Raw genomic sequence first — 26,320 nt, 5'->3', positions numbered from 1 at the left:
AGTCTTCAGCAGAGGTATGAAACATTCCAACATTATTAAACCGAAATTGCTGAAATTTGGTATTTAGTCTTCGTTGGGAGCATAAAACCTTCACCTTGAAATTTGTCTGCATAGGTCCACGCCTTCATATAGCCCCCATAGGACAGTACCTCCCGATTTTCAGTATTTTAGCCTGATTATCACGCTGAAATGGCTGAAAATTGGTATTAAGTCTTCGTTGGGGGCTTATAACTATCCACCAGAAATCTGTCAGTATAGATCCCCGTCTTCCTATATCCCCTATAGAAACATACTTCCCCATTTTCGGTATTTTGAATGTTGTGGCCTCAATATCCAATGATTATGTACGCCATACAAATGACGAAGCCGTCTATAAGTTGCGCGAATCGACGACTGATTTTCAAAGTAAATTTGGATAATTTCGTAGCGTTGTTCAAGCGTGAGTCTATTCATGATGATTTGTCAGAGTATACTGAAACAAATAAAAAAAAGTTTCATCAAAATTTAATTTTTTGTGTTACTTTTTACAATTTAAAGTTCTATCTAGCTTAAAAAAACACCCTATGATGATCGCTTCATTCGTTTTCGCGCTATATCCACCACCGAAAACGCTTTGTTAATATAGGGGGTAACCCCTGAGTGAGGTGATCGCTGAAAGAGAGAAATGACATTTTCCTCTGCAAACCTGGAACTTTTATACGTTTGAAATACTCACTTTTCACAACTCAAGCAACAAATAATATCGATATACACTTTTATAAAATTTTTCCCACTACACTAATTTTAAAATTTGGTTTACAAAATCGATGTAATATGTTCCAAAGACTTGGATAGATCATCACTATGATCACTATTTACTTCCAAACAAAATTAAATCCATGTTTATTACATCCAAAGCAACTTTAAAAATTTATTTTAAAACGATAAATTTCTTTAAATATTAAAATTTTGGAGCGTAGTACTAGTTATTAATTTTAGTAAAATAAGGACAAAATACATATTTCCAACCATTATCGGATTTGAACCTTCCCATGAAAAAAACTACTTGACAAATCAATACCATAATCAAATTCCTTCAAATTGAAATGTTTACTATAAATTCTCATCAATAAATTTGTATTCCGAAGTCTTTGATTTTGACCATTTTTGGCCACGATCGTGACACTGTGCTGCACACTATAACACCGCTTATGGAGGCGGTACAACATTTCTTAATATGTGTGGTATTTTGTTAAATTTGAAAAAAGTAAGGCCCTAATAAACATGTGCGTTTTTTGACCACCCTGGTGCAATGGTATGTACGCCCGCCTTGCACGCAGAAGGTCGATGGTTCGATTCCCCGGCCGGGCAACATCAAACATTTTTCAACGGTGGCAAAATACCCCTCAGTAATGTTGGCGATATTTCTTGAGTATTTCAGCCTTGAAAAACTTCTCCACAAGTGGTGTCTTAAGACACGCCGTTCGGACTCGGCGATAAACAGTAGGTCCCATATCATTGAGCTAAATATGAATCGGGGTGCACTCATTGATATGAGAGAAGTCTCCCTTGTCCCGTATGGGATGTTGTGGAACAATGTTTTTTTTTTTTTTGTTTTTTGATTTCCAAACAAAAATATTGAAAAAGCTTCCTTTTGCAATAAATTTTTAGCGACTCCGCACATTTTTGCAAGAATTCTACTTTCTGTAAGAAATTATGCATTTAGTGGAATGATACAGAAACATTCAAATTGAAAGAAATTTTCATTCATGTTTTTCAAAATGTTCAATCAAATGTGACAAATATTATTTTTTTTTAAATTCCAATAATTTATAGACATTTCCTTGTTTTGTTTACATGTGCAGGTGACACTAACATTACAAACTAAAACAAATTCCTATGTGGCTGTTGCTGAGTTGTGTTTGTTGTATTTACTCTACCTTCTTTGTTCTACCATGCACAGTTTTGAAGTTTTAGGAACACTCGAAAGAAACAAATTTAAACTGACACAAAGCTTTACTTACCCAACATTAACATTATCTAAACCATGGCGATTTCATTTTAAAAATTTCTTGCATTTAGGCGTTTTTAGATCGAGACATTCTAAAAAAAACAGGTAGGCCACAGGTAACAGCTGATTACAATTTTTTTCTTATTGTGGCCTATTCTGTCAAAAGCAGGGTTGACATTTTTTATTTTTGTTGACATTATGCAGTAATGAAGGTAGATGCATTGGTGAATTGTTCCAACAAAAAACTTCTGATGCAACGCTCTATCTTAAAATTAAAAAAAAATCAAAAGATTTTTATTCGCGTGGCAAAATTAAATTGTTAATTTTTTTAATAGTAATACTTTCAGTATTTTGGAAGTTTTAGTCATAATGACCAACCGAAATAACTGAAATTTGGTGATTAGTCTTCAGCAGAGGTATGAAACATTCCAACTAAGAATTTTGGGTGTAGGTCCACGTTTTGATATAGCCGGTACCTTTCGATTATCTCATTATTAAACCGAAATTGCTGAAATTTGGTATTTAGTCTTCGTTGGGAGCATAAAACCTTCACCTTGAAATTTGTCTGCATAGGTCCACGCCTTCATATAGCCCCCATAGGACAGTACCTCCCGATTTTCAGTATTTTAGCCTGATTATCACACTGAAATGGCTGAAAATTGGTATTAAGTCTTCGTTGGGGGCTTATAACTATCCACCAGAAATCTGTCAGTATAGATCCCCGTCTTCCTATATCCCCTATAGAAACATACTTCCCCATTTTCGGTATTTTGAATGTTGTGGCCTCAATATCCAATGATTATGTACGCCATACAAATGACGAAGCCGTCTATAAGTTGCGCGAATCGACGACTGATTTTCAAAGTAAATTTGGATAATTTCGTAGCGTTGTTCAAGCGTGAGTCTATTCATGATGATTTGTCAGAGTATACTGAAACAAATAAAAAAAAAGTTTCATCAAAATTTAATTTTTTGTGTTACTTTTTACAATTTAAAGTTCTATCTAGCTTAAAAAAACACACTATGATGATCGCTTCATTCGTTTTCGCGCTATATCCACCACCGAAAACGCTTTGTTAATATAGGGGGTAACCCCTGAGTGAGGTGATCGCTGAAAAAGAGAAATGACATGTTCCTCTGCAAACCTGGAACTTTTATACGTTTGAAATACTCACTTTTCACAACTCAAGCAACAAATAATATCGATATACACTTTTATAAAATTTTTCCCACTACACTAATTTTAAAATTTGGTTTACAAAATCGATGTAATATGTTCCAAAGACTTGGATAGATCATCACTATGATCACTATTTACTTCCAAACAAAATTAAATCCATGTTTATTACATTCAAAGCAACTTTAAAAATTTATTTTAAAACGATAAATTTCTTTAAATATTAAAATTTTGGAGCGTAGTACTAGTTATTAATTTTAGTAAAATAAGGACAAAATACATATTTCCAACCATTATCGGATTTGAACCTTCCCATGAAAAAAACTACTTGACAAATCAATACCATAATCAAATTCCTTCAAATTGAAATGTTTACTATAAATTCTCATCAATAAATTTGTATTCCGAAGTCTTTGATTTTGACCATTTTTGGCCACGATCGTGACACTGTGCTGCACACTATAACACCGCTTATGGAGGCGGTACAACATTCCTTAATATGTGTGGTATTTTGTTAAATTTGAAAAAAGTAAGGCCCTAATAAACATGTGCGTTTTTTGACCACCCTGGTGCAATGGTATGTACGCCCGCCTTGCACGCAGAAGGTCGATGGTTCGATTCCCCGGCCGGGCAACATCAAACATTTTTCAACGGTGGCAAAATACCCCTCAGTAATGTTGGCGATATTTCTTGAGTATTTCAGCCTTGAAAAACTTCTCCACAAGTGGTGTCTTAAGACACGCCGTTCGGACTCGGCGATAAACAGTAGGTCCCATATCATTGAGCTAAATATGAATCGGGGTGCACTCATTGATATGAGAGAAGTCTCCCTTCTCTCATTGATATGAGAGAAGTCTCCCTTGTCCCGTATGGGATGTTGTGGAACAATGTTTTTTTTTTTGTTTTTTGATTTCCAAACAAAAATATTGAAAAAGCTTCCTTTTGCAATAAATTTTTAGCGACTCCGCACATTTTTGCAAGAATTCTACTTTCTGTAAGAAATTATGCATTTAGTGGAATGATACAGAAACATTCAAATTGAAAGAAATTTTCATTCATGTTTTTCAAAATGTTCAATCAAATGTGACAAATATTATTTTTTTTAAATTCCAATAATTTATAGACATTTCCTTGTTTTGTTTACATGTGCAGGTGACACTAACATTACAAACTAAAACAAATTCCTATGTGGCTGTTGCTGAGTTGTGTTTGTTGTATTTACTCTACCTTCTTTGTTCTACCATGCACAGTTTTGAAGTTTTAGGAACACTCGAAAGAAACAAATTTAAACTGACACAAAGCTTTACTTACCCAACATTAACATTATCTAAACCATGGCGATTTCATTTTAAAAATTTCTTGCATTTATGCGTTTTTAGATCGAGACATTCTAAAAAAAACAGGTAGGCCACAGGTAACAGCTGATTACAATTTTTTTCTTATTGTGGCCTATTCTGTCAAAAGCAGGGTTGACATTTTTTATTTTTGTTGACATTATGCAGTAATGAAGGTAGATGCATTGGTGAATTGTTCCAACAAAAAACTTCTGATGCAAAGCTCTATCTTAAAATTAAAAAAAAATCAAAAGATTTTTATTCGCGTGGCAAAATTAAATTGTTAATTTTTTTAATAGTAATACTTTCGAAGAATGGTTCGTGAAACATTGATATTAATAGAAATTTGTTCCAAAAGTACGGGAATGTAAAAATTACAATTTTTGTAAAAATTCTAGCTGAAATGTATCTGCAAGTCAGATGCCAGCAATCATGATCTTAGATCAGCCAAACTTGTTAAGTAGAAAATAAGAGAATGATATTTCTTCACTGTCATAAGTTTGGATGCAACTTTTGCTATTTTTGGAACTAGCAACAATATTCTGGAGCCTAGCTAAATGAATTGTTATTTTTTACTCTATATGGTACTTTTAACTTATAAACAGTGAAGTTCTAAATTCCATATGTTTTTGAAAACAGTTAAAGAATTCGAAACATTACAATGAAGAACTTAAAACTATTACGTATTATTTTAATAACAATAAATGATTATGAACTCATGTTTTTCATAAAAAATGTTTACAAACTTATGTATATTTTAAATTAAAGAAGACACGCTTGCTCCCGGCGTTAACATACATATGTATCATGGAGAGTTCTCGAAAAGAATTTATCTTAAAACTAAAACGTAGATCTAAAATTAATAATAATAATAATGAAAAATTAGCACCTGTGTGTTCCAGCCAGAGTCTTAAGGCTTCAGCACATAAGAAGCATGGCATTCTTGCTTAAGTCATGACTAAAGGCCAAGTTCGACCTAATTCAAATGTGATTCTGAAATCTTTTTATTAGGTCGAACTTGGTCTTTATCAGATATGACTTCAGCAAGAATGCCATGCTTCTTATGTGTCGAGGCCTTTAGTATACAAATTTGTAATAAATGAAAGGGAATTTACATCTAATTCATTTTCATTAAAGCCAAGTGGTGAGATATAATAGGTGTTTGCCAATTAAAGGAGGACCGACTTAACAGAGCCTCTGCAATTAGGGGATTAGGCGAATGAGATAAACGCGAAATAAATACAGCTACTCTATTCATAGCATAAGAAGCTTGAGGAACAATGTTCGCTTTGTCGTAAATGTAGCGGTTGGAATAATGCTTGTGAAAAGATTGGAAATTACGATCTATGCACAAACGAAGTATTTTCCTCTCAATCACTGAAAATTCGTTCATAACTGTAGGAGAAATGCCAAACCAAATTGGAAAAGCATACAATAAGAGAGGACGGATGCTTACTTTGTATATCAAAAGTTTCGTTTCTGCTGGAAGATACTTATTATTAAATAGACATGAAAATGTCGCTTTAACTCCACAGGCTTTCCCGAGAGCATGCCGAACGTGTTGGTTGAACTTCATCAATTTTGAAAAGTTAATACCCAAGTACTTAAAACTATCTGTGAATGGAATCACCTGGCCATTCAAGGATAACTGTAGATTCTTACTCCGAGAGCAAGACGAGCATGTTGGTTGATCTTCATCAATTTTGAAAAGTTAATACCCAAGTACTTAAAACTATCTGTGAATGGAATCTCCTGGCCATTCAAGGATAACTGTAGACTCTTACTCTGGGGACCTACAAAATACTTGCACTTTCCGGATGCATTCCTCAAACAAATTGTTTGACATTTCGAAACATTTATAGTGATACCCAAATTGGACAAAAAGTTTTGAACTTTTTCTAGATAAAGAGAAATAGCGATCAAGGCTTTGTTAGGTGACTCATCATGTGTATAAAGTAAAGCATAATCTACATACAGAATGCCTTTACATTCCCGGAATTGCTGAGGAAAATCGCTCATGTAAATATTATAGAAGTGTGGCGCCAAAATTGAACCCTGAGGTATCCCATAATTTACATCTGCCGTATGCGAATCATTGCAATCTAAATAGGCAATAAACTTCCTGTGATTAAAAAGACTAGCACAGAGTTTTATGATGTTAGGTTTGAACCCGATACCTGTCATTTTATGAATAATGCCAATGTGATTAGCTTCATCAAAAGCTTTCTCAACATCTAATGCAACAGCAACAGTACACTTATTTCTCTTAAATTACAAACGACGTCATTTTGAAACTTAAGAAGGGCATGTTCCGTTGAGTGACCGCTCTTAAAACCAAACTGATAATGTGGAATATAATCAGGAGGGACCCCACTATCTAATTTTAATCTTATCACCTTCTTAAACAACTTCCCCACATTTGACAATAAAGAAATAGGCCGTAAGTTATTTACATCCGTTGCATTTGCTTTTTTGGGATTGGAACAATTTTTGCCACTTTCCACATGTCCGGAAAATAACTATTATTTAAACAATTCTTGAAAATTATTATTATTATTTTTATTATTATTGTTTGACGTTTTAAGCCGTGCTCGCATGGTTGTATTTTTCAGCGATTTTCATAGCTGGCCTACCTCTACTTTATTGTACCATGTATCGAGTTCCCCACTGCAGGAAGTTCATGATATTATAGTACTTTACATTTACGAAATCCACTCGATTTTAACAGTCAATTCCATTGCTTAAACATGCATATGTATATGCAAATAATTGACATTTGAAATCCACTCGATTTCGTAAATGTAAAAGTAATATTACTCTACTATGGAGCTCGATATACGGAAGCATAATTTCTTAATTTCTTTTTTTTATCCATTCAAAATTTGTCTATGTTTGTCGCCATCCATACAACTTTCGATTTGTGCGTTCACACGTGCAAATGTTATTTTCATACTACATAACCTACAAATAAGTGCAAGTGTAAAATACGTTTACCCTGCAGTAACACTGCGTTTTCAAACATACAGTATTGGCAATACAATAGCAAAGTTACAAACCATTTTCACTAATACATTCATACTTTTCTCTATTTAAAACTTCCCAGCTAGCATTTGGAAGTGAGTTACTCTCTTCCTCTACCAAAAGTAATCGCATTCTGAACTTCCTTTCTATAAAAGAGCGATACTTTATCATTTTACAATAACAAATGTATTACTGTTCAAACTAGATCGATCTGCAAGAACTACCTAGTGTCACAGAAGAAGATGAAAATTCTGCAATTGATTGCTTACACAAACAATTTACATTGTTTTGTTATTTCTTCTCGTGAGAGAGATGAGGTGAGAGTTTTACTGCTATTACAAGTATTTGCAAAGTTCAACAACAAGAAAAAATATCATTCAGTGTGATATTTTAAGTGCGAAAGGTACGAGAAAAGTGAAAGTGCAAAAATAAAATTAATAATTCAACATTTAAACATTAATAACTTGAAAAGTAAAAAAGTGCAGTGACTATATGATTGTGACTGATAATGAGCAGACAAAAAATAATATGTATTGTGTATAATGTGAGTGATATTTAGATAAGAAAAAATAAATTTAATTTTTTTTTATCATAGAATTTGAATATTAAAAAAAAAAACACTAAAAATAGAAAAAGTTCCAAAAAGTCAAAAGTGCCAACAGTATTTATTACTCGCGAACAACAGAGTCAATAAAAGAAAATTGAAACAAATAATTTTGCAGAAATAATGATTATTTAATCATGGTTTAAGAATACTAAAATTACTAAAATTTAATTTGACTTTTAAAATGTACAAATTTTCGATTTTAATTTAATTTTCATTTTAAAAGTAAATAATAATGTTGTGTTGTCTCTTAAGTCAATAGATAAGATCTAACTAAATATAGTAGAATTTAATTAAAATGATTTGTTTAGTATAACATAAATATTATCTTTATAAACAATTTTTATTTATATTATTTAATTCTTCATTCCTAACAACAGAATTGACCACAATATTTTTACATGGCGATAGATCACATTATTGGTCATTGTCACTATTTTATAGTAAAAGATGCAATATCTTTCAAACAATGTACCACGCACTCAATACTACTTAAGAGCGTCTACTTATTTGCCGCCTAAAGGTACTATACCCAACAAGCATTTTCTATCGCCCATTACCCGAAGCAGTCACTCCCGGGCGATAGAAACACACATCCGCGATATCGCATTCTAATTGATGTAGGCACACCGTTCGGAAAGAATTGAACCACGCACTCGTTTCCTCATAAATGTGTCTCATGCGTTGTCTTTCAAATGATCGCTCTAGTCGAGAGTCACGATGGCGATATTTTTATGAGGAAACGAGTGTGTGGTTCATTTCTTCCCGAACGGTGTGCCTACATCAATTAGAATGCGATATCGCGGATGTTTCTATCGCCCGGGAGTGACTGCTTCGGGTAATGGGCGATAGAAAATGCTTGCTGGATTTATAAATGTATCTGTGAAAAGGGTTTGTATTTTTGATATTGTCTTGCCAATACTGGTATTTGCAAACGCCGGGTTACGCATGCCAGTAAATTGGTGCCAGTTGAGTACGTGTATAATAGGGGGCTTCTACACGGCATGTTACGCATAGCAACGTCACTGTTTTTTCGCCTTAAAAATTGTAAAAACTTTTTAGTTCTGGAACAAAGCTTCTATGATTTCGTTGTATGAAATCCTAGAAATAAATGAAGTTTATTTACATTTGCTTTTTGCGTCATTTGTTTACATATACACACGCACGCAATAACTCATACACACGTACACAACTCGAGTACACAATAATTTTTATTCGGAAAAAATAGAAATTTCACAACACAAATGTTTATCAAATAATATGACTTACAGTTTTTTGTGTTTTTGTAAAAATGCTTGCCTGTCACACGAAACGTTCGTACTAAAACGTAAAATTTTACGAACCATCCGTTTTTATGTAAAAGCTTTCATCTATTTCATAAAAGCTTTTATATTTCAGGGTTTCCATGATACGTATTTTCTGAATTTTGCTTAGGCATCTGCACGTAAAATGTGTTACTTGATGGCAACCCCGATAAACAGATAACAAACAAAAAATAAGAAAAAAATGTTATCAAATTTGTCTAAAAATAATTGTGATAATATGAAGAAACGGATGTACATATACGCGTGTGCTTCTATGAAAATAAATAAAATTGCATTCCTTCCATTACGTGTGTTTTGTGCCATTTATTACTCAAATTATTTAATTTTCATTCAAAACGATGGGTCTTTTCCATTCGGTTATTATTGACGTATTCGTTCGTCTGAGTTTGTTACGAAAACCAAAAAAATACGAAAATAAAAAGCTTTCATTTGTTTGTCACGCGAATACAAACGTCAACCGCTATGAAAACCAAATTGTGTCTTCTTCATGAATTTTATGATTTTACTCTACTATGAAGGTCGATCTAAAGACACATAATTTCATGCAATTTTTTCAATGAAATCACTCTAGTGTCGACCGGGACTATCCCACGCTGGCGCAGTTTCGTTTTGTTTACATTCGTGAGTGCGAACAAAACGAAAAGTACTCAACTCCACAAGAGCAGATAGAAAACTAAATAGTACTAAACACATGTGAATAAATCAAAAACGTTTGATGGTTGATAAAATATTCACTGTGGTATGTTGATGTTAGTTTATAGGGTTGTTAAGCATCACATGTGTGTGTGTGCCTGAGTGTGTCATTGACCAAAAGCACGGCAAACGTTTGCCAATTTTTTTTTTTGTTTCGGTGGTGAATGAAACAGCTCGGCAAAGCATAGCCGAAGTACATTTCAGCAATCGTACTGTTTTCATCTTTTTACATTGAAAACGTTGTGGTTTTGTTTTGGTTGTGAGAATGAAACAATTTGGAGAAGCTGAAAAGTTTGTGGCTTTGTGTGATACGTACGGGAATCGTTTTGTTTGTTTACGTTCATTGCGCAGCTATCGTCATTTATTTTTGTATGGTGAACAGACGAGGAAGTCAGTCGGCCGCTCACTTTTTTACGAGTCGAGCGCCGCCGATTTGTCGGCAAAAAATCGCCAGCCGTCAAATCGAAAAAACGGCGCGAGCCGATAATTTTTATCGGTTACCTTGTACCAAATACAGGTTAAATTAAAAACCTGGGACGAGCCCCAGCAAAAAGTTTGCATCCGCGGATGCAGTTGAATCACTACAAGTGCCATTGGAGTACATCTTTTTCTATGAATTCACTTATGAATTTTACAAGGGAGCGCGCTGCTAGGATGCATTACATTTTGCTTCCACAGCACACAGCTAGGATGCACTCCATTTTCGATCCAAATCACAGCTTTTGATATAGTGTGTTGAATTGAATTTAAAGGCACTCTTCGGATTGAATTTTTAGTCAGTCTAAAGATGCAATAAAAATGCAAGCCATTGCGAAATATCACGGAATAAATAAAATGCATTTATTATTTGTGTAAAACAATAACACAAAGAACTTTATTATATAAACACAAATTAAAAAGGTTTCCATTAAATTCAATCACATTTGAGCTTACTTCCTCCGTTCTCTATTTAATCCAAGCGCATCTGATTTTGCTTCATCATCCTAATAGTATTTTATGTTGCCTTCCCATCACATGGACTCCAACTGGACTACACTCCATTAAAAATTTCCGTCTCGTGAATTATCGCAAAAATGTTCGCAACTTAAGTAGGGATCATCGTCCCCAACAACTGCAGCTGAGTTACTGCAAATGGCAAGTAAGACCACAAGTGGAATTGGCGAATGAATTCCAGCAACTTCTACAACATCGACATCCCTGAATAGGCCAACGTTAGTACCAGTGAATATATCTGCAATCTCGGGCACACATTTGTCCACATCAAACATAAATCAACAAAAACCGGTTTCAAGCCAACAAAATAACAACGTTACGCTACAAGTGGATTTGCACCTTAAAATGTTAGAAGAACAGCAGAGTATGCAGCAAGAGTTTTTAGAAAGAAAATATCAGATTCTTTCTCAATGTAGTCAACAAGAACAGCACGAGTTTTGATGGTTTAATATGACGTCAACCTGGAAAAATTTTTTCTGGGCCAACTCCATCTCAACTTGCAGCAAGGCATTCAATTCCTCGTGATCTACCACATCTCCATGGAGACCCGGAAGAATTGCCGCTTTTCATAAGCAGTTTTGAAAATAGTACTGTGGAAGCCGGGTACTCTCACGCAGAGAATTTAATACGGTTACAATCGTGTCTTAAAGGAAAGGCCAAGGAGCTAGTGAGAAGTAAACTCATGCTGCCTGCAATGGTACAGGAAATTATTATAACTTTAAGAATTTATTTTGGACGGCCGGAGCCTATTCCTGAACGAGTTATATAAAAAGCGAAGAAATTTCCTTCCCCGAAGGATAAATTAGAGGGAATAATCGAATTTGCACTATGCGTAAAATATATTTTTCTTGGACCATGGAGGTTGGATTCCCATCTAAACAACCCCATGTTGATTAAGGAGGTACTGGAAAAACTGAACAGTCAGTACAAATTAAATTGGGCTACACATCCTAATGTCATGTTCATACCAGCATTTGAATCACGTCGTTCGTTCTCATAATTACGTACACGAATTAACCCGTTCATACGACATGGTTCACAATTCATAGCAACATGATTCATATTTTCATAGTTTTTGTTTTCTGATTTTAAAGAAAGTTTCAACCAAAAAATTATTTTATATTATTTTATATGAACTGAAAAAATATTTATCCTTCTTTCAGATATCTATTTTATATTAAATTCTATTATTTTCATTCATGTTTTCCATTTTTTCTCACAATTTTGGTGTTTTCAGTATATTTTCAAATTTTTCTATTGCAATAATTAACGACAGAGAGACCCGCCAACATATCTTTTTGGTATACAGACATTCCGGCAGGCATTTGATTTTTGTTTCTAAATTTGTACGCGAATTTGAAACGATGGACAAAAAATGCAACTGCAATGGAAGAGAAGACAAAATTTGCTATGATTTGAATGTATACTAGTCGTTAAACTGTTTACTTTTCATTCATATTTTGCAGTTTTTCTAAAAAGTTTTGTATTTTTAATACATTTTTAATTTTTTATTTTTCCTGTCATAATTAATTTATTTCGATAAAATCTCTCATTTGTTAGAGATGGGACACATTTTATCGTCGTTCTGAGAGTAATTTAAATTGAACAGTGTACAAAAATCGTTGTTCGTTCTCAAAATTTTGTATGGGAAATGAAGTAATTGTATCGTAATTTGGGGTCGAACAACGAATAGAGAGCGCATTACCGCTAGTCTGAACATGGCATAAGGACGATCGGATTCTCCAAATCAAGAAGCGCTCCAGCGAATACACATACAGAAGACGTACAACAAAGCAAAATAACATGTTTTTCTTGCAGTAGCAATGATCACAAAGTTTCTGGATGCAGTGAATTTAAGAAACTCTCATTGAATCAAAAGTGGATGTTGGTGAAGACACACAATTTATGCCGACAATGTTTAAATAGGCACCGCCGTAGGTGTTTTATTAATAAAGAATGCGGAATCGATGATTGTGCTGCCAAGCACCATAAATTGCTGCACAAATACGTTGGCCAACAACAATCGTCTTCAGGACAAAGAACAGCTATTTCGGCAGCCAACACTACCAGTGAAACAATTAATTCTCATTCCACTAAAGAGCAAAATCGAAGTTAATTTTTTAGAATTCTACCGGTGCGCCTTTTGAAGGGTTCATAGACACATATGCCTTTCTCGACAAGGGTTCCTCTGTAACGTTGATTGAAAGAGACGTTTTTGATCTACTTGATCTGGAAGATGTAAAAGAGCCACTTTGCCTAAAATTGACGGGAGATACAACTCGCCAAGAAAATTACATCAATAAAAGTTTCGATTTCTATTGCAATTTCTAAAAATGGTGCAACGTTCTTTTTAAATAGTTTTCAAACTGTTGACGGTTTAGATTTACCCACACAGTCGTTGGAAATAGAGGAATTGATATCAAAATACAAATATCTGGCTGGTCTCCCAATAGAATCTTATACAAATATTAAACCAACAATTTTAATTGGAGCAGATAATTGGAAGCAGTTCCACTAAAGATACGAGAAAGTTTGTGGAATCAACATATTGCCACAAAAACGCGGTTAGGTTGGACAATTAAGGGGCCCAACGACTGCTACCGTCCAGGTTCGTGGCTTAATATACATCATTGTGACTGTCAAGAAAAATACAACGAGCTGCATCAAATGGTGAAAGAAAATTTTAATCTTGAAGATTCATCCGTGAAAACCGTAGTTTCCGCGCAGGACTCCATGTCAATGAATATTTTGAAGACTTCGTGTCAGAAATTGGACGGCCGTTATGAAGTGGGTTTATTGTGGAAGTATAATGTGCAACAACTGCCAGAGAGCTACAACAATGCCCGTAAACGTCTTGCGTGTCTACAAAAGAAATTCCAGAAAGACAAACATCTTCGTGATATTCTCCAGGAACAAATCAACATCTTGCTGAAAAAAGGATATTCAAGAAAACTAACTGAAGAAGAAATAAAGAACAATAAATACCCATTATGGTATCTGCCAATATTTATAACACTCAACCCCAACAAACCGGGTAAAATTCGATTGGTATGGGATGGCGCAGCAAAATCTAATGGAGTTTGTCTCAATGACTTTATACACTGTGGACCAGACCTGTTAAAATCATTGGTTGATATTTTGCTGAGTTTCCGCGTAGGAAAAATTGCGATTTGTGGAGATATCTCAGAAATGATCCATCGAATCAATGTTAGAAAAGAAGATATGCATTCACAGAGATTTTTATGGTGCAATGAAAACAGTAATCCTGAGAAGCGGAGTATTTATGTAATGAAAGCGCTAACTTTTGGCATATGCTGTGCCCCATGCATTGCACATTATGTACGAGACTTCAATGCTGAACAATTTAAGAACGAGTTTCCACGATCCGTCGATGCCATACAACAATATCACTATGTGGATGATTTCATCGATAGCGTCAACGATGATGAACAGGCGATCGAATTAGTGTCACAAGTACAATATATTCATTCCGCCGGAGGATTTCATACCCGAAATTGGCGTCAAACAGCAATGCAGTCATCAGCCATCTGCAGGATTATTCATCAAAAGATCAGAAGCCACGAGATCTTGCTGAAACTGAAAAGATTCTTGGTATGTATTGGGATCCTAACAAAAACACGTTTGTATATATTTTCAGATTTGCCAGACTCCGTCGTGATGTGTTTGCCAGCGAATTAATTCCCACAAAAAGAGAACTACTACAGGTGCTGATGTCAATTTTCGATCCGCTGGGGTTAATATCATGCTGCACGACCACATTGAAAATCCTTCTTCAGGAAGTCTGGCGATCTGGAATTGACTGGGATGACGAAATCTGCAGCACTTTACACGTCCAATGGCAGAAATGGAAGACAGCTATAGACTACATATCGTCAATTAAAATTCCCCGATGTTACTCTCCACATATAAATGAAGCGACCAAAGTTGAACTGCACACATTCGTTGATGCAGGCGAAAACGCTTACGCAGCAGTGTGTTATTTACGAGTTGCCTACCAGGGTGGATGTGACGTCACTATCGTTGTTGGCAAATCCAAAGTTGCTCCTATAAAACCAATGTCAATACTAAGACTGGAGCTTCAAGCTGCTATTGTGGGTGTTAGACTAGCCAACAAAGTCATAAATATTAAACGTATTAATTTTACATCAAAATACTTCTGGACGGACTCCAAGACGGTGTTGCAGTGGCTTCGAATGTACCCCAAAAAGTTTCAACAATTCGTCATGCATCGTGTGGGCGAAATCTTGGAGACGACTGAGGTGACACAATGGCGATGGGTTCCCTCCAAAATTAATCCTGGAGATCTGGCAACGAAATACCAAACGCGCTGGGATGCTGCTATGTGGTTTTCGGGGCCTAAATTTCTTCATGAAAATAAATCAACATGGCCCACTTGTACCAATGTGGTTGAATGCGGACAAGAGGAAATGAGACATCAAATATTTATTATAAACAAAAGCAAACAATTTAATTTGGAGTACTTTTCCAACTGGAGAAGACTCTACCGAGCAATAGCTACGTTTATACTCTACATGAGCAGACTGAAATCGCGATGCAAAGGAACGAAACCACCAAAAGATATTTCCTTTGAGATGATACAACAAGCGAAGGTCTTTCTCTTCCGAGAAGCTCAGGAGAGCGAATATCTTTTTTTAATTTTTAATTTTAATTTTAGTAAAATAAAGGACAAAATACATATTTCCAATAATTATCTGATTTGAACCTTCCCATGAAGAAAACTACTTGACAAATCAATACCATAATCAAATTCCTTCAAATTGAAATGTTTACTATAAATTCTCATCAATAAATTTGTATTCCAAAGTCCTTGATTTTGACCATTTGCGGCCACGATCGTGACACTGTGCTGCACACTATAACACCACTTATGGAGGCGGTAAAACATTTCTTAATATGTGTGGTATTTTGTTAAATTTGAAAAAAGTAAAGGCCTGAGTACATAAGCTGCCTTGCTTTCCTGCTTCATTTCTGACATAATAAAAATAAAAGAATAAAGAAGGCCGAGCAAATTTCGAACTGGGTTGCCCTTTTCTTTTTTATTCTTTTATCAGAAGCAATCAAGGTAAGCAGGCAAGGCAGCTTATGTACTCACCCCTTAAGGCCCTAATAAACATGTGCGTTTTTTTGATTTCCAAATAAAAATATTGAAAAGCTTCCTTTTGCAATGAATTTTTAGCGACTCCGCACATTTTTGCAAGAATTCTACTTTCTGTAAGAAATTATGCATTTAGTGGAATGATACAGAAACATTGAAATTGAAAGAAGTTTTCATTCATGTTTTTCAAAATGTTCAATCAAATGTGACAAATACTAGTTTTTTAAATTCCAATAATTTATAGACATTTCCTTGTTTTGTTTACATGTGCAGGTGACACTAACATTACAAACAAAAACAAATTCCTATGTGGCTGTTGCTGAGTTGTGTTTGTTGTATTTACTCTACCTTCTTTGTTCTACCATGCACAGTTTTGAAGTTTTAGGAACACTCGAAAGAAACAAATTTAAACTGACACATAGCTTTACTTAGCTTTACATTTCTAACTAAACCATGGCGATTTCATTTTAAAAATTTCTTGCATTTAGGCGTTTTTAGATCGAGACATTGTAGAATAATTACAGGTAGGCCACAGCTAACAGCTGATTACAATTTTTTCTTATTGTGGCCTATTCTTTCAAAAGCAGGGTTGACATTATTTATTGTTGTTGACATTATGCAGTAATGAAGGTAGATGCATCGGTGAATTGTTCCAACAAAAAACTTCTGATGCAACGCTATATCTTAAAATTAAATAAAAAATCAAAAGATTTTTATTCGCGTGGCAAAATTAAATTGTTAATTTTTTAATAGTAATAGTTTCGAAGAATGGTTCGTGAAACATTGATATTAATTGAAATTTGTTCCAAAAGTACGGAAATGTAAAACTTAAAATTTTTGTAAAAATTCTAGCTGAAATGTATCTGCAAGTCAGATGCCAGCAATCATGATCTTAGATCAGCCAAACTTGTCATGTAGAAAATAAGAGAATGATATTTTTTCACTGGAACTAGCAACAATATTCTGGAGCCTAGCTAAATGAATTTTTATTTTATACTCTATATGGTACTTCTAACTTATAAACAGTGAAGTTCTAAATTCCATATGTTTTTGAAAACGGGCTAGATATGAAGATACATCTACCTCTAGTTAGTTAGTTAGTTTTTATTGAGACTTGTATAACAGTTAAAGAATTCGAAACATTACAATGAAGAACATAAAATTATTACGTATTATTTTAATAACAATAAATGATTATCAACTCATGTTTTTCATAAAAAATGTTTACAAACGTATGTATATTTTAAATTAAAGAAGGCACCCTTGCTCCCGGCGTTAACATATGTATCATGGACAGTTCTCGAAAAGAATTTATCTTAAAACTAAAACGTAGATCTAAAATTAATAATAATAATAATGAAAAACAAGTGAGCCAAGGCTATGGTCGGGTCGGGGCCGACTATATGATACACTACACCACTACCCCTGTTCATAAGCTTTTGACTAATAAAATTCAAAATATTAAAATTGGGATAGCTTAGCGCCTTTGCTCTGAATGTCTTCATTAACACAGGTAATTTTTTTTGGAACGCATTTAAGTGCATCGTAAGTAATAAATAAAAAATGGAAAAGTGGGATGTATGCCAACCATCAATAGGCTTCTTTCTCTGTTAGACCCCTATCAACCCCCAAAATTTCGTGAGGATCCGATCAAAATTTCGTAGTGTGATTGCACAAAAATGGAAAAAGGGATGCATTACCGACTATTGCGATATCTCTGTTGTTTGACCACCTATGACAACCTACTTCACATCATTGTAAAGGTGATATTTTCTACTTTCCTTGCCAGGTTTTGCTTTCGATATACCTCCTACAGAAGGGAGATATTAACTTTGAAATAAAACGTTGGCCTTTTTTCCAAATATTTTTTTTTTGTCACATTCCGACCCCTGAATAATATCCGACCATTATCAAAAATCAAAAGGTTTTTTCCTCTGTGGGACCCCCAATAACACCCAAAATTTCGTGACGATCCAATTAAAATTGCGACCTGTAGCGTGATTTCCAAAAAAGTGGAAAAATGGGATGTATTACCGACTATTGCGATATCTACGTTTTTTTGGATACCTACGCCAACCTGCTTTACATCATTGTAATGATGGGATTTTTTACTTTCATTGTCAGACTTTGCTTTTGGAAGGTCCGGAACCAAAGCTGTGATATTCGTCATTATTATTAAAATCGCAAAAATGAAAAGTTGTGTTCTATTAGCGGCTTTTGAGATATCTTCGTTGTATGACCAACTACGACAAAGGTGATATTTTGTACTTCCATCAGCAGCTTTTGCTTTTGATATACCCCTTTTAGAAGCAGAGATATTCGCTCTGAAATAAAATGTTGACTTTTTCTCCAAATAAGTTTTTTGCCCATTCCGACCCCTGAATATTATCCGACCATCACCAAAATCAATAGGCTTCTTTCTCTGTAGGATCCCCATTAGCCCCCAAAATTTCGTGACGATCCGATTAAAATTGCGACCTGTAGCGTGATTACAAAAAAATGAAAAAATGGGATGTATTGCCGACTATTGTGATATCTCCGTTATGTGGCCACCTACGCCAACCTACTTTGTATCACTGTAAAGATGGGATTTTCTACTTTCACAGTCAGACTTTGTTTTTGGAAGATCCCCAACCGAAGCTGTGATATTCGTCATTATTATTAAAATCGCAAAAATAAAAAGTTGGGTTCTATTAGCGGCTATTGCGATATATTCGTTGTTTGATCACCTACGAGAACCTACTTTACATCATTAGAAAGGCGATATTTTCTACTTTCATGGCCAGGTTCTGCTTTTGGTATACCCCATATTGAAGCTAAGATATTCGCGTTGGAAAAAAACGTTGTATTTTTCTCCAAATAAGTTTTTTCCCATTACGACCCCTAAATATTATCCGACCATCACCAAAATCAATAGGCTTCTTCATCTGTGTGACCCCCATTAACCCTCAACATTTCGTGACGATCCGATCAAAATTGAGACCTGTAGCGTGATTTCCAAAAAAGTGGAAAAATGGGATGTATTGCCTACTATTGCGATATCTCCGTTATTTGGTCACCTACGCCGACCTAGTTTACATCATTGTAAGGATGGGATCTTCTACTTTCACAGCCAGGCTTTGCTTTTGAAAAGTCCCCAACCAAAGCTGTGATATTCGTCATTATAATTAAAATTGCAAAAATGAAAATTTGGGTTTTATTTGCGACTATTGTGATATCTTCGGTGTTTGATCACCTACGAGAACCTACTTTACACCATTAGAAAGGCGATATTTTCTACTTTTATTGTCAGGTTTTGCTTTTGGTATACCCCGTACAGAAGCTGAGATATGTATTCGCTTTGGAAAAAAACGTTGTCTTTTTACCCACATACGTTTTTTGCCCATTCCGACCCCTAAATATTATCCGACCATCACCAAAATCAATAGGCTTCTTCCCCTCCGGGACCCCCATCAACATCCAAAATTTCGTGACGATCCGATCAAAATTGCGACCTGTAGCGTGTTTTACAAGGTTTAGATGGACAGACGGACGGACGGACTGACGGACGGACACAGATCGACTCAGCTCGTCGAGACATTCATTTTGGTATATATAAGTATGGGTCTACGACCATTATTTCGATACGTTACAAACTTTTTGGCCGAAACCAACTTATAATACCCTCCCCACATAGTGGTGTAGGGTATAATTAGCACCTGTGTGTTCCAGCCAGAGTCTTAAGGCTTCAACATATAGGAAGCATGGCATTCTTGCTTAAGTCATATCTGGTAAATGACTAAAGGCCAAGTTCGACCTAATTCAAATGTGATTCTGAAATCTTTTTATTAGGTCGAACTTGGTCTTTATCAGATATGACTTCAGCAAGAATGCCATGCTTCTTATGTGTCGAGGCCTTTAGTATAAAAATTTGGAATAAATGAAAGGGAATTTACATATAATTCATTTTCATTAAAGCCAAGTGGTGAGATATAATAGGTGTTTGACCAATTAAAGGAGGACCGACTTAACAGAGCCTCTGCAATTAGGGGATTAGGCGAATGAGATAAACGCGAAATAAATACAGCTACTCTATTCATAGCATAAGAAGCTTGAGGAACAATGTTCGCTTTGTCGTAAATGTAGCGGTTGGAATAATGCTTGTGAAAAGATTGGAAATTACGATCTATGCACAAATGAAGTATTTTCCTCTCAATCACTGAAAATTCTTTCATAACTGTAGGAGAAATGCCAAACCAAATCTGAAAAGCATACAATAAGAGAGGGCGGATGCTTACTTTGCATATTATAGTACGTTACATTTACGAAATCCACTCGATTTTAACAGTCAATTCCATTGCTTAAACATCAAATGAATGAGTTTTCATTTGACGTATGTATATCGTTAGTACTGTTATTATGTTTGGTTTACATTCGGCGTCTTTTCGTGATTTCGAAGGCGTTTCGTGATTTCGCGCGGAATCAAGCAAAAATTATCATGATTTCGCATACAAAAATGAAATCATCTCATTTCGTGATTTCAGCGAAATCAACATCGAAATCACAGTACACATGATATACAACCCTGTTTGTGACTGAAAAAGTACCAAAAGTTGCAACACTTTTCACGTATAACAATAAACAAGGTAGATGGTCAATTGCTGCAACAAAAAATTTTATGTTAAGTTTAAATTTACGAAATCCACTCGATTTCAACTGTCAATTCCATAGCTCAAACGTCAAATGAAATCTCATCTGGATTTCATTTGGCGTTTAACCTATGGATTTGACAGTTGAAATCGAGTGGATTTCGTAAATGTAAACTTAGCATTAGAATCAAAATTTTTAAACAATGTGAAAAAAATATTACATTACTTTGTTACAATGCTATTTTTCATTGCGTTCTCGTACTTTTTTAATGGTAATGTTAGAAAAAAGATCGAAATGTCTAAAATTAAAATTAAAAAAAACGGGAACGAAAAAATGACGGAAATTGCAAAAACTGCAGCAAATCAACGTATCAGCTATCGTATTTAGATGATAATGAATATGTTGCTAGTTTCTACTATGCCAAAATTGTATGGCAGAAAACAGGAGAATAGGGTGTTATTCGGCGTTATTTTTGTTTAAAGAGAAGTGTAAGTCTTGCTAGACTTTGGAGTACGGGAACGGGCTCTATACACAATTAATACGATATATAGATAGTTTTACGATAATTTTCAAAATAAAGTTGTAAAGCTCTATATTGTCGTATATTTTTGATGACTAATTCAATTTGCAACAACTTGTTTTTAAAATTCATATTCGATCAACTGCGCGTGTGCATCTACCTTGATCATTTTGATATGTATGAAATCAACAAAAAAATAAGTGTAAACACCGAGACGTATTTCAGGATTTCGTGAAATCCAGTGGATTTTAGAGCGCAAGTGTAAACTTGGCATTAAGGTTACGAAGTTTTTCGGCAAATCACACACACGCGACCCGAACGCAAACTAATGTTTGGTTTACATTCGGCGTCTTTTCGTGATTTCGAAGGCGTTTCGTGATTTCGCGCGGAATCATGCAAAATTTATCATGATTTCGCATACAAAAATGAAATCATCTTATTTCGTGATTTCAGCGAAATCAACATCGAAATCACAGTACACATGATATACAACCTTGCTTTTGCCTAAAAAAGTACCAAAAGCTGCAACACTTTTCACGTATCACAATAAACAAGGTAGATGTGCGAATTGCTGGAACAAAATATGTTAATATCAAAATTTGTAAACAACGTGAAAAAATATTAAATTACATTGTTACAATGCTATTTTTCATTGTGTTCACGTACTTTTTTTAATGGTAATGTTAGAAAATAGACCGAATTGTCAAAAATTGCTTCCCCATACAAATTTCTTAAAAAATACGGGAACGAAAAAATGACGGAAATTGCAAAAACTCCAGCAAAAATGCCAAAATCAGCGTATTAGCCATCGTGTTCAGATGCCAAAAAACATGCTGCTAGTTTTTACTTGGCCAAATTTTTATAGCAGAGAACAGGAGAAGAGGCTTTTATTCAAAATCAAGTGCAAGTCTTGCTAGATTTCGGAGTACTGGAACGCATTTCTAGCACTAAACGGGGAAAATACTGCAAGTAGTAATATTTTGCAGTTTCTGAACACAACTTTTATGTATCAAAATTTATTATTATAATGTCTCAACGATAAAATCATTTTTTAGCTTTAAATTTCTTAGTATTATAAACAATTAATACGATATATAGATAATTTTACGATCATTTTCGAAATAAAGCAGTAAAGTTCTATATTGTCGTAAATTTTTGATGATTAATTCAATTTACAACAATTTTTTTCGAAAATTCATGTTCGATCAGCTGCGCATTTGCATCTACCTTGATTATTGTGATATGCTTGAAATCAACAAAAAAATAAGTGTAAACACCGGGGTGTATTTCAGGATTTCGTAAAATCCAGTGGATTTTAGAGCGCAAGTGTAAACTTGGCATAAGAGAGCTAATGTTTTGATAATGACGCAGAATGCCTCGTCTGCAATGCAACAATAAGAAATGTATATCCATCTTACCTTAGGCGTCATTATAATAAGCATACAAAATATCATTTAATGACGGGAAATGAGCGAAAAAAAAAATAATATGACAGCTTAAAGATAATTTAACAAATAAAAATAATAGGTGTCTTAATATTATAAAAGACAAATGCAATTATGATAATTTGAAAAAAGGCCCTACTGCATTGAAAATTTTTTTTTATGCTTAGAAAGTCTTAAACAATCATTTTTATATAAAATTTGTTTTTTCTCTAAAAAAAAAATGGCATATGAAGAAAAATGCTCTTCAAATTATGAAGTTATTTATATTATTTTTAATTTAAGTCATATAGGACATTTAGGTATGAATTCATTAGCCGGATTTAGTGCATTATCAGGTTTTATTTGCTAAATCCGGTCAAAATCTACCAGATTTCCCACACAAAAATAAATCCTCGTATTGGGTGGATTTGTTTTAAATCCGGTATAAATCCTCGTATACAACTCTGTTTTTTGAAACATGTTGCTAGAAAATACAAAAAGTTGCAAGCTGGCACAAGATACAAGGTTAAAATTTCAAAATTTGTAAACGATGCGAAAAAAATAATTTTGATTTGATATACAAAGATGATTTTAATCAACCAAGACAAATATTTGCTATATTTAAACGATAAAATAATTCTTTATTTGCTCATTAGTTAACATTAGCAGCAGAATGTGCTAACATTTTCAATATTAAACAAAAAATTTTTAATTTGCCGTATGTTTTTTGAGACGAGTTCAATTTACAACAACTTCTTCTGACGTTTCAAATTCGATCGGATAGGCTGATGCATCTACCTTGGTAATTGTGCTATGAGCAAAAATCAGCTGATTGAAATTTAAATCCTCCAAAAGGTATATCTAAATGCAATGAAATTTGTACTGGATTTATTATATCCAGTTGAGGAGTTATGGCTAGTCTAAATGAGCTAATACAAAGCGAAAGCGCCAACAATATATTTTTTCATTTAACACTCAATATGGAAATCATCACCCTGTTCTGTCAGTGTAATTTTACCCACACATACACAATTTAAGCGATCGCTCTTCTTGGTCGGCTATGATGTACATATATGCAAATAATTGACAGTTGAAATCCACTCGATTTCGTAAATGTAAAAGTAGTATTACTCTACTATGGAGCTCGATATACTGACGCATAATTTCTTGATTTTTTTTCTTTTATCCATTCAAAATTTTTCTATGTTTGTCGCCTTCCATACAACTTTCGATTTGTGCGTTCACACGTGCAAATGTTATTTTCATACTACATAACCTACAAATAAGTGCAAGTGTAAAATACGTTTACCCTGCAGTAACCCTGCGTTTTCACACATACAGTATTGGCAAGACAATAGCAAAGTTACAAACCATTTTCTCTAATACATTCATACTTTTCTCTATTTAAAACTTTATAAATGTATCTGTGAAAAGGGTTTGTATTTTTGCTATTGTCTTGACAATACTGGCATTTGCAAACGCCGGGTTACGCATGACAGTAAATTGGTGCCAGTTGAGTACGTGTATAATAGGGGGCTTCTACACGGCATGTTATGCATAGCAACGTCACTGTTTTTCGCCTTAAAAATTGTAAAAACATTTTAGTTCTGGAACAAAGCTTCTATGATTTCGTTGTATGAAATCCTAAAAACAAATGAAGTTTATTTACTATTAATTTTCTCGTTTAGAGTTAAGCTTGATGATCGGAAATTATTTGCAAGTGAAAAAGGAAAGCCAAGGACTCGAACCCACATAGTCACCAAATTACGTTACCTGGTTTCATTGATGGTAAAGCAAATCTTCGGACGTATCGACTATGTAATGGCTTCTCTGTCCTAGAACTTATCGTTTTTCAAATGCAAATGTGTTTTATACATTTACGCGGATACTTGGCCACAGAAATGTATTTTCTTCATTTTTATTTACATTTTCTCGTTGCGTCATTTGTTTACATATACACACATACACAACTCGAGTACACAATAGGTCTGTACGATAACCCAAAAGTTTCTGCAAATTTGCACAAACTTTTACAAAATGCTGTTCGATAACAAACTTGCAAAGTAAAAGAGAGAGAATTTGGAGACAATTGTGAGAGAATATTGGAGAGTTTTGGAGACTTTTGTTTACAAGTTTTTGCAAGGAAAATTTTTCTTGTGAGAATTTGCAAGTTTGATCAGCTGACTTAAATTCGAATGTTTTGTGGCGAACTTCTTGGCAAAAACATAAACAAACGTTTGGCTATTAAAATAAATTGACATAAAAAAGGGAAAAAATTATTAAATAAATTACGAAAAACGATGATGTAAGTAAAATAACTTATTTTGTAGTTTGTGGTGACTATTTTTTTTATTTTAAAGGTATCAAATCCCAGCAAAAAGCGGTGCATCCATGGAGTAGGACAAACACAATGAATGCACTGCGTTCCAGTATGTTTTATATTTGTGCATTGGAAAGGGAATTATAAGGTCCTCGTCACATAAGAGGCAGAAATGATTTCAGCCTTATGTACCCGAAGCCAGGACCACAACGAACAGCATCGGTATACATTTCCCAAGGATCCCAAATGTTGAGCTTTTGTGGCGGAAGTACCCTAGAAGTTAAATGAAATTTGGACAAAATATTACGAGATCAAAAGTGTGGACCAAATTGGTTGCCCCGTTCAAGAGATATTGTGCTACCATTTTAGTGACATTTTTTAAATATTGGTGGACCGGTATTGCCCATCTTCGAACTAAAAACTAAATTTGGACAAAATATGACGATGTTGTTCGGTTCAGTTCGAGAGTTGTCGTGCACTCCAGCCACTACGTATGGTGCCATAGAGGTTTTTACAACTTTCGGGCTGTTCTCTCAAGAAGTATGGACTTGCCCCTGAAAAAATTTTACCATCGTAATTGAGGCAGCGAATGCAAGTTGCTTCAAAAAATATCAAAGTGAGGTCTTAAAGTGAACTTATCCGAAATTTTCTGTGGGAAGTACCCGAAGGAGTGGACAAATATGGTTCATATTCGAACCTGATCTATATCTGGAAGATATATTAGGACCAAATCAAGAGTTATCGTGCGCACAATTTTTTCGAACATTTCTGAACTTTTGTGGGGAAGGTACCTGAAGGACATGGAAAATAAACAAGTAAGAAAGTATCAGTCAGCTGAGCCGATAGAGATATACCCTCAGCCACGTACCCGAAGAAAAAAAGTTAACACAATACTTCTGTAGGTTTTTTAGCTGTTGGGAAAATTTTCCAGGATGGAAAGGGCCGCAAAAAACTACATGTTGCAACAAAATTCAGAAAGATCCCGTAGGAGTGATCCGATGTCGTATATATTCGGACCTAATACAAATCTGTAGGAAATATTTTTGTTCTTTATTAGTCTATGGATATTTTCCATACAGACTATATAATAAAAAATGTTGTACTTAATTTTCTGAATTTAAATATATTACAATTTTACTTTTCAATATACAAA

This window comes from Musca autumnalis, unplaced genomic scaffold, assembly GCF_047663935.1.
Source record: "Musca autumnalis isolate F117 unplaced genomic scaffold, ASM4766393v1 scaffold_4, whole genome shotgun sequence".
NCBI lineage: Eukaryota > Metazoa > Arthropoda > Insecta > Diptera > Muscidae > Musca > Musca autumnalis.
This window is presented reverse-complemented; position numbering follows the sequence as displayed.